At 43.3% G+C, this 10,765-nt stretch overlaps 1 long non-coding RNA gene across 2 annotated transcripts; it reads left to right on the top strand.

Annotated features, from left to right (window-relative positions):
* The first annotated feature begins 1,269 nt into the window (after nucleotides 1-1,269).
* Nucleotides 1,270-5,518, top strand: LOC119294049. 2 transcript variants are annotated; one of them, XR_005143312.1, is made up of 7 exons: nucleotides 1,270-1,468; nucleotides 1,844-1,959; nucleotides 2,327-2,549; nucleotides 2,727-3,816; nucleotides 4,652-4,734; nucleotides 4,812-4,960; nucleotides 5,272-5,518. It is a non-coding gene; the product is annotated as an uncharacterized LOC119294049 (long non-coding RNA). The 2 variants fall into 2 exon arrangements; XR_005143311.1 differs by lacking the exons at nucleotides 4,652-4,734; nucleotides 4,812-4,960; nucleotides 5,272-5,518 and having other exon boundaries at nucleotides 2,327-2,618; nucleotides 2,727-2,746.
* The last annotated feature ends 5,247 nt before the right edge of the window (nucleotides 5,519-10,765 follow it).

The raw sequence follows: 10,765 nt of genomic DNA, 5'->3' as shown, positions 1-10,765 counted from the left end.
ATACATGACGTGTACATGGCGGTAAGTGGCGAGAGCGTGTGTGAAGAAGTACACCCCTGCAGGGTTAACATGATCTATTCGAATAGCCGGGTCCGCGGTTATGGACTTCTTGGATGCTTACATGGTACATAGACAACTTGAAGTGGATACTCTAAAATGCTCAAGACAAGTGTGAGTGCTATGGATGGCCTTCTCGTAGGGAGACGGGGATGAATCCATAGTAGTGTATTGTATGGTGATTAGTGGACTCGTGTACGTTGTTTCACCTCCAGAGTTTCTGGTAGTCGTAGAACAGGATAGCCACAGAGTCAAAGCTGGCTTGCTGCAACTAAACCCCACATTACCCTCTTGATACAAATGCATGTATGATAGGATCTGATGTAAGTCTTGCTGAGTACCTTTGTACTCATGTTGCTTTATTTATGCTTTTGCAGCGGAGACTTCGGTCTTACTAGTGTTCTCGTGGACTTCGACTAGTAGCTGGTACCTCAGCTACGATCTTGATCGGATGTTGTAGATAGTCAGGCTCTTCAGCCTTTTTCATTTATAGATGTCTGTACCCAGACATGTAATGCTTCCGCTTGTTGCTTGTATGCTCTGTATGATGGGTTTTGTGACCCCTGTTTGCAATAAATGCTATGATGGCTCTTCTGAGTCTTTATCTATATGATTGATGAGTTATGCTGTGATGCCATGTTGTACAGCACATACCTGCATGTTATGCGTACGTGTAATGTGTATTGTTATGTGTGGGATCTGACTACCTAGTTGTTTATTCTTAGTAGCCTCTCTTACCGGGAAATGTCTCCTAGTGCTTCCACTGAGCCCTGGTAGCTTGCTACTGCTCCGGAACACTTAGGCAGGCCGGCATGTGTCCTTCTTCGATCCTGTGTCTGTCCCTTCGGGGAAATGTCACGCGATGAATACCGGAGTCCTGCTAGCCCGCTACAGCCCGGTTCACCGGAGTCCTGTTAGCCCAGTGCTACAGCCTGGATTCACTCGTTGATGACCGACACGTTCGATGCTGGGTCATGGATGCCTGTCCCTGTAAGTTAGTGCCACTTTGGGTTTACGACTAGCCATGTCAGTCCGGGCTCTTTATCATATGGATGCTAGCGACACCATCATATACGTGTGCCAAAATGCGCAAACGGTCCCAGGCAAAGGTAAGGCGACACCCGTGGGGATACCGTGCGTGAGGCCGCAAAGTGATATGAGGCGTTACATGCTAGATCGATGTGGCATTGAGTCGGGGTCCCGACAGTCCCTCCCGCTCCAGATTGAAAACTGAGAGAGTGACGGGAGGGAAGAAGGGGATCGGGGGAGGGGAGAGCAGCAAGCATGAGCTGCTTGAGAGTGTGGATGGCAAGGCAAGAAAGGAAAAAGGCTTTTGTGGTGATCGGGATCAATACAGCCTTCAGTGGCAAGAAGTGCCATGATTCTGTCAGGGAGACATTGATGACTCAAGGTTCGTTACTTTGCAATGCTACCTGATTATCTCCCTTGTTTTGACTATTTTGGCCTAGCTGTTGCTTTCTGCATTTCTTGTTCTTAGTTATAACCGATGCAGAGGAATGTGTATTTAATCAACTAGGATTATGGTGTGCAGATAGCAATGAAATTACATAGAAATATGCAAGTATGGAATCAAGGGATCAAATAGGATCATCTATCGTCCTAGTAAATTGAATCAACTATTGTCCCATGTTGTTTGGATCATCTATCGTGTCGCACCGTCTAGCTGAAATGGCCAAATGACTTAGGAACAACATATAATCGATTTTTGCTCTTTTTATCCCTTGAAAAGTGATATGCAACATTATGAATTTGCTTCCATTTGCAGGGCTAGGTGTCCTTCCTCCTCTTGGTGACATATAAGAGGACCTGCAACACTGAACCGGGAAGTCCTTTTTTAGGCAGTGGTCATGGAGCAACAATATATGTTGCGTGGCATTGCAGGTTACTTTCCACTTTATGTTTCAGTTGTTTATATATTCTGCTACTGAGAGGAAGTTAATTTTACATGCATGTAAGGTTCAAGGAATGGAAGTAGCTATATCTGAGATATGATATTATCGTTGGCAACTTCACTACACACTGGAAGTAATATTTCAACCGTGTTAGGGGGTGGGACACACATTTCTTGCCGATGATGTTATCATACCTCTCAAAATTTAGCAGTTTCTTTTTTATGCATACATTTTGGCGTGCTTATTTATTTCAGGGGAGACGTCTCCATGAATCCTGCATGTTTCCAGAGTTTGTCTATACCTTAATTTTGGGGGAATGCTATATTATCTTATTCCAACTTGACTTGTCATATCAGGTTATTTTCTGCCCTAGTCGATCCAGGCACGGTGTTAGATGGGAGAGAGCAGGCGAGGGCCAAGAGGCCAGCGGTGTGGGGTGGAGCAGCGAGGCCAAAGACCGGGCAGCGGACGCCTCACGGGGTGGAGGAGAGGCCGGCGATAGGGAAAAGTAGCATCTTCATGGATGAGATCCTGACGGCTGAAGATGGTGTGCACGGGAGGAGCTTGGAAGATGTCAAGGTGAGCTTCTCTCAATCCTTCTCCCCTTCACGCCCCTTGCAAATTTTTCTTGCTTCAGATCATATGAAAGTGAGCATAGTCTTGTTGGTAATTGCATCTGCTATTTCTTTCTTTGCTTTTTCCATTTCCTACAAGAAGATACCATACATTGTCTCATGATGATTGTGTTGGCTGCAGGGGCGCCGCGAGGAGTGGAGTAAGCTAAATACCTGATTGGCTGGATCATTTTTGGGCTCTTTACAGATTTGCCTTACTGTTTAAAAAAAATCTGTTTTCATTGCCTGAGAAGAAAAACTTGCACCATAATCTGTTACCATATACTCAATTAAAAGCACAACAATGTTGGAAAAATGGGAGATGAGCTAGAAATTCCCCCCAAAAAAACAAAATAGCCATCGCTCCCGTGGATCCCCCTCTCGCTGGCAGGCTGAAAGTGTCATAGTTGTACCAAAGCATCATCTAGCCATTAGTTTTTTATAATTGTACCTAAACATCATCAATTCATTAATTTGTTAGATTATTATATTGGTCGTGAAGCTCCAAACTCGGGAACTTTAAAGCTTATGTCTCGAATTTTCTATTTTGCTGTCGCAAAGTTATAGTGCTCTTATAGTGGTTCCTTGGTTGATTTGTTCCTTTAGAATTACCAGTTCCACTTACAAGTCTAGTGTGCCTGTTATTTGGCAAACATTTAGGTGACCTGTAGTACTTATACGAAATTTATCATGTTTTTTGTTACATTGCCTCTTTAGGTTGTCTACATAGGTACATTATTAAATTCCAACATGCAGTATTCAGTTCCAAATTTTGCGTGACTGTCTAAATGCCTCGAGGATTAGAGGAAAAGAAACAGATAACTTGTCAGCTTCTTTCCAACATGCTTATACAATTTATGATTAAATGAGGCAGGATCACACAGCTTAGAATTCAGCGGTGCTGCCTAATTGAGGCTTAGAATTCAGCAGCGATGCCTGTTTGTTCTCATCTAGCTAGCTTGCGAAGTTAAGTGATATCGTTGGAATACCAGAGGCTCAACTAAAGTTCATACCTGAAGCTTGGTCATAGCCTAAATATCTTACGATGTCCATAAACTGGTTCTATATACTTTTAACGAAGCTTTCCTTTTTTTGACACGCCTACTCTATCATCCTTCACTACGACAGATCATAGAATGCATACAAGTACTACAATGATCATTTGCATATGGGTATTATCTCGAGGATAAAGAAGGACCACAAAATGATGCAGACGAACATGCTTGTTGCAGGTATTGGCTTTTTATTTCAAAAATCTAATATTGCTTGCCTATTATTCATGGAAAACAAGGGTACCTTATTTACTATTTGGTTGGGTAAGATAGATTAGTTTGACTGCATGCTTCCTGAGGTGTCCTCTGTTTTGGAATAGTACGACGATGTCTTGATTTTCTTTGGTAGCATATACTGCGCATACAACTGAAATCTTCTTATATTTCCAATCTATTTCCACCACCCTGAATTCCCTCAGTATGACTATTTATATATAATATTGTCATAAGGCAAACACAAAGTTTGAGATTATTGACTGAAACTCAAGGAATTTTCAGGTGATTATGCACTAACAATTCATTTTATCTCTATGATCTCCTTATGAACACAACCATAGTGCAAGATGCTACTGCCCAAGTTGTCGTTTATCTTTGCACATTCTTTTATGTTGGGGCTACTACCTATCCAGATCAGTGAATGATACAAAGATGTCTTCCCTACCTTTGTTTCTATATTCCTTTATGTTGGGGCTGGTGTTAGGTTCCACTGGATCAAATTTTAGCTCTTGTTTCTTGTGTTCTAGAGAAGTTAGAGGAGTGATTAGTGTGCTTTGTTTTTCTAATGAGTGTGTGTGGATGCATACATATAGTAGAGGAGCAATTAACATCGTATATTTTTTGTAAGTATATGTGGATGCACATCAAGTGTTCTCTGTTTTTGTAAGAAGAACCTGCTTCCCTATAACTTTGGTTTAATTTGTCAATAATACCTCTTTGTATTAGATACATGCCCATGAGTATATACTTAGTGTATGTTTGGCCAGATTGTTTAACTTATGTTTCTCCTATGCTTCAGGAGGCTGCAACTGACATGTTGGACGGGAATAAACCAAAAAGATTAAAGAATCTGGTCAGAGGGACATTCAGGGAGAAGTTTAGGTTGGTATTTTGATACACTATGTCCACTGTGCACTGTAATGATTATCATCTGATTGATTTCTATCTTTATTGTGCAGTCGCTGCATTAAGCTCTTGTGACGACTCAAGGGGGGAACTTCCCTCACTTTTTGATGGGACACAGGCGTTACCTGTTAGGAGGGAATGCAAAGACAATAAAACCCGACAAACGGAACTTGGTCTTATCTTTTGACGACCCAAATATCAGGTCAGTTTGAGCTGCCATTATATCGTCAACAAAGTATTACAAATCACACCGAATCAGTTTCAATTTTGAGTACATGCTGGAATCTTTCACCAAATCAAACCGCTGAAGCAGTTCGCTGCCCTTGTTATTCCTTCACCATCCAAGACTGTAGCTATTGCCTACTTTTTGGAACGCATTAGCCATGTTAACAAATTGAAATACATCTCCGAGTTGACCTTCACATACATGCTCTAAATATTTGCCCATCTTTGCTTAACTATGTAAACGGATATAGTGGTGTATGAAACTCAAATTGTTTCTTTAAACTACAGATGGAGTCGATTCAAGCACCACATGTTGGAAATACTGCACCATAGTGACATAAGGGGCATCGCATTCAGGAAACCTAATGATTCCATATACACCTTCCCAATGCCTGATTGCATGTGCCAACAAGATGGTATATGATCTAGGTGTTAGCATACATAACTGAGGGATGCATATCCTCTGCCTTTGTGCAACAAAGGCACCAAAGGCACGACATTGTTGACTGCATGATCAGGATTTGATGGTCATGATGAAAACTGGAGTGAAATAAAGCATTTGGTGCTTCTCAGGAGATTCTAAAACCCTCTGGCATACCCCAACCCGTTCGATTCTGGATATAATGGTCAAAAGGTGCCTAATGACAATGAATTCCATAGGATCATAAATTGAGAGGATGCGAGGGATTTTGTAAAGTTAGTAATCTGTAGGTAGTCCACCATATAGCAATCTCCATTTGTTCAATCTGTCTGTAGGTTGTAAAGAGAAAAGAGCTACGAGATTGGGTTGTAGATATGAGTACAAACTGAGTGCCTCCATGTATATTTGAAAAACAATGGCTAACAACAACAAAGAAAGGAAATTTTCAGTATATCATTACTCATCAGTGCTTGTTCTCGCATTTCATCTTGCCCTTGACAATTCATATTTATGAGCATGTTCTTACAGTTCAGACCTAACATTTTTTTCCTTGGGCACTTCCTCAAGAATCTTATTGAGGTGTCTGTTTCCTCTCTTTGTGTCATGAATGATTGTGATGTTTGTGGTCTTCTCTTTTCTTTATTCTTGATTTGTATTGGATATGCTACTCACATCTTTGAACATGCATAGAGCCTCTCGGTCTTTAACCTTGACTATGAAAATCCATTGATGGAAGCTGGGGAGGGATGAAATGAACATCCGGCTCCCTGGGTCTAAGCCATCGAGATGGTAGAGACGATGTTTCCATGTCATCTACTCCAGCAGACGGACAAGGCATATAAAAACCATGGATCCTTTGCTCCCCAGGCCGCAAAATGATCAGGGTGATGTGTATGACCTCCTCCTAGATGTATTAATCTCAATCTCATGTTTGGTTTTCTTCCCTTTTCTCTTCTAATGATGTAATTTCTTTTACTGAGATAACACCATGTTTGTTGTAATGCCTTATTTGATGTAAGATCCCTTTTCTACTTTGAATGAATTTACTGCATATATTTCTTATTTAATTTAGTTCATCATTCAGAGACGATGGAATATTTTTGTCCTTCACAGGTTAAATGAGCATTGCGTAGTCCTTCACAGGTTAAATGAACATTGCGTAAAAGTATGTCTAAGTTCTCTTTCTTAAAGTGCTTCAAGTAAATGAAATTGTCTATTCCGAATTTAATACCTTTTAATAATAATCATAATGAGAGAGGGGTATGCTTCTCTCTCTCTCTCTGGGCAAATGTTACTTTAGACAACTTGTACTAAGAAATAAAAACTCTGGAAATGTGTTTGAATCGCACAAAAGGAGTTCGTAGTTCTTATTCATACTTGAAACACGTGAGGCTCTGTAAATTAAACCATGTTTTTTTCAAGGCGCATATGGATTTAGCAGACCACAACTAAACCGACTGTATATACATGGCATGTCCTTAGTAAAGGAAACTATTTTCATCACGAACATGGCTTTAGTTGAAGGTTCTTGCAGCATGAAACTATTTTCATCGGCAACATATCTTCAGCAGGTCTCTGCGCCATTTGGCGCAACGGGTCAACTAGTTTGGATAAAAGGTACTAGTACAATGGTCAACACTGACATGAAGGAGGAAATTATTTCTAGATTTGGATAGGGAATACATTGCCTTCTCATATTATTTTCCTGCAGTGCATTATTTGCTCTGCCAGAACATATGTACTCAAGATACTCGGCCTTGCCATAACTGAATACACTAGTTTAATGGTCACAATGAAGACAAGCCATGGATATAAGTTCCAAGTTGGGTTCGTGAACCAAGAAGATCGTTGTTTTTTTTATGGCCGAACTTGGATAAACTTTCTCAAGTGTTACGGGCTAAAAGTTGGCACACGAATGTTGATGGAAATAGCAAAACCTGGTCTCATCTTCACTGCGATCTTCCACCCCGATGTCGTTCTAATTGTTCATCCATGTTAGTTTTGTATCTGGTTCTAGCTTGTTGCCTCGATTACTTCTTAATCCACCTATTGTGTCTAACTAATCACAATTTAACTTTAGAAGTAGCAACAAATCTCTCGCGAAGATGCTACTTCTAACTAATATTTTCTTATAATTGGTGGCACGTACAGGTTTTTTCAGAGTTAAGCAGGCTGCTTGTTTGTTATTCTGTAAGAACTCGGCTGTTACTGATGGCACTGAAGTTGACTGGGACGACATCCACAAGTTCCTACACTTTATTGATCGTCTTGAGGTCCTTGTGGGGCATTTCATTGGTGGAAGGCCATGTGGGATATGTGTGCCACTGCTGCACTCGTTGAACAGGTCCAACTATGTCGAGAAACTTATGGTACAAGCTGTTTTCTGTTATATATGTTGTTCATAAACTATTGCTTATACACAGTTTTATAGTTGTGATCTTCTTGAAACAGAAACTGCTCGGTTCTATTGTTCCTATACAAATGCCTGACCATGGTCGGGTCAGACTTGCGCTTGGTCATAACATGATGTTTATGTTGACGTACTCCATTCCCCTTGGAGGTGAAAAGATACTTATTCATGGGTGGCCTCAAATAATGAAGGCCCGTCCATCTTGGAGAATAGGACAGAAGATTATGTTCCTGCTTTTCCATTGCTCTAAAGCGAATATCCTGTTTATTGACCACATTGCGAGATGAAGCCGCTTTCAGAAAGTTATGGATGCGCGGGGTGGCGCATGGGCCTTGTCCTGGGGCTTGGTGGCCTCACCCTTGGTTAACTATAGGCAAAGTAGCACTATTCGAGACGTGCTTTGTACGGTTGAACCTATATAAGTACTCATACTGCTTTCAGCTATGGTTGTTAAGTGCCCCTGCTGGTTTCGTTAAGGTTGTTAAGTACTCTTGCTGCTTTGACAATCTGTCGTGTTTCTTCAGTCCCGTATTCCTCCAGCCACCAAAACTAAACCAGCGCCGGCGGGGCCGCTCCTTCCGCCTCCCACGGCTGGATGCGCCTCAGCGCACAGATCGCTGCCCCACCGTCTCCTAAATCGTTAACACTGACGTCCGAGGCCTCGCCATCATCCTCCGCGCGCTTTGGTGTGCTCGCCACGGCGCCACCCTCTCGCATTGTCAACATGGTCAACAAACAACAGGAATCAGCAAAAGTACATGGAGAGGATGACAGTAGGGGCCCACCATGTCAGCGTATGGAAAAAGAAAATGCTTCCACCTAGTGGTTTCCTGACATCTGGGACCCACGACATTGTGAGCGTATATAGTCAATAGACAAGAGAATAGCACAACATTGGCTGACACCTGGGACGTAGATGCTCGAGCAGTCTTTTTTTTGTTATTGTTGAGACGGAGCAAGGTTTCAACTGGGCTGTGGCCCGTCTAGCCCAGGCTTATATTTTATATTCACCATATGACTAGCCCAGCTATTTTTTCTTTGTGAAAATGAGCCCAATTTATTTTTGTGAAGAATAACCAATCCAGGCCTACTTATTTTTCTACGCCCTGATGGGCTGCAACTCTTTCAAGACGCCTGCAAATCTTGAAAGTAATATGAAATGGGTTGTAAATATAAAAACAGATGACAAATTGGCAATTACTTTATAATTTCTGATTTTTTTTACATTTTCAGATTCCTACTTCACTAGGCTTTAACCTAATTTAAATATATCTTCAAAGTACTTTCAATCTGGCTCGACATTTCGGTATTAAAAATAGGTCGGAACCCACGGAAATAAGTGAAATTTCGTTTAAATTTTTAACCCTGGCCCTGACCAACAAAAAAAAGGACTGCAATAAATTGCATAAGAAGTTGCAATGAGCTATATATAAATTATTAAAAAAATAGGGAATGGTCTGACTTGTGGGCCTATTTAAGTTGACGTGTATGCAAGATTTTTTTAGTTATTATAAATGTCAACAAACGATTCTAGCAGACGTAACCGTTGGATGTCAATCTAACGGCCGTCGTGTTTCTTAATTCTCTGATCTTCTTGCTGCAGCCACCAAATCCAGCACCGGTGGGACCGCTTGCTCCCACCTCCCATGGCCTGTTGTGCTGCCGCACAGGCCTCACTGCCCCTACTACTCCCACCGCTGGCCAGGGCATCCCTCTACTCACCCACACCCCCTGTTATTCTGCGGCGATGACAGCCTCACACCACAGCCGAACCTGTGAACCCTCATACTCCTCTCCACACGGGCTTCCACTACTGTGTCTTCCCCAGCTCCGCGTCGTCCCCTTCCTAGGCCTTGCCGTCGTCCACCGCCCTGGTGCTCTCGGCGTGGCGTGGTCAACGTGGTCAAGGAACGAATTCCATCGGAAGAGTACTGTGTGTGATAGCTGGGTCCATGGCCGTAGCAAGGAAGTGCCTCCTTATACGCGCAAAATAATGATTCATCCACCTGATAGCAGGGAACCACCAAACGGGCCACCGTATTTCACGAAAAAAACATTTCCTCCCTGACAGCTGGGACCCGTCAGCTACATCTTCGCACGCAAGGAAGTGCGTCCATATTACGGGCAAAAAAACGATTCACCCCCTGACTGCTGGGACCCACCAGCTACATCTTCACACGCAAGGAAGTGTTTGACAGTCGGGACCCACCTGGTCGAAGCGTGGGTAGCGTTGTCATTCTGGTCATGAACATGTACGTACATACTGGTCGATGTAGAGGCGCGTATGTAGCATGTACACGTACGTATAGCGGCCAGGGTGCAAGAAAGAAAATACGGCCACGTAGGTACATACGGGCGGGGTCTCGAACGCCTACTGGCGCATATGTACGGCCAGGGCTCGTGTACATGGCTGGGTCGGAATGGAGAAACTGCATTGCCGTCGTGTTCATGGGGAGCCAACTGGCTGGGTCGGAACGGAATGCGTCGTCGTGTTCATCGGGAGGGCTTGGACAGAATAGCCGATGGAAATGAGGCTTGGCGTACCGCAGAACGGAGGAAACGGCCTTGTGATCGACCGGCCACGGTCGAAACGGGATCCTGTTCATCGGGAGGGTCTGGCGTACCGCAAAATGGAGGAAACGGCCTTCTGTTGGACCTCCTACAGTCGAAACGGGGTCCTGTCGATCGGGAGGGGTGTGACATACCGCAAAACGGATGAAACGGACTTGTGTTGGAGTGCTACGGTCGAAACGGGGGTCTTGTTCATCAGGAGGGGTGTGGCGTACCGCCAAACGGGACTCCACGGGATACTGTTCATCTCAAACGTTGACCTCCTCCAGCCTCCATGGGCTACTATTCATCCACCGTCGACCTCCTCCAGCCTCCACTTGCGACTGTCCATCCACGGGACCCTGTTCATCCAGCCTCCACCGCGCGCTCCTCCACCACTA

This window comes from Triticum dicoccoides, chromosome 4B (genome assembly GCF_002162155.2).
Source record: "Triticum dicoccoides isolate Atlit2015 ecotype Zavitan chromosome 4B, WEW_v2.0, whole genome shotgun sequence".
Lineage (NCBI taxonomy): Eukaryota > Viridiplantae > Streptophyta > Magnoliopsida > Poales > Poaceae > Triticum > Triticum dicoccoides.
Note: the sequence above shows the minus strand (reverse complement) of the source record. Positions and strands in the feature narration are given on the sequence as shown.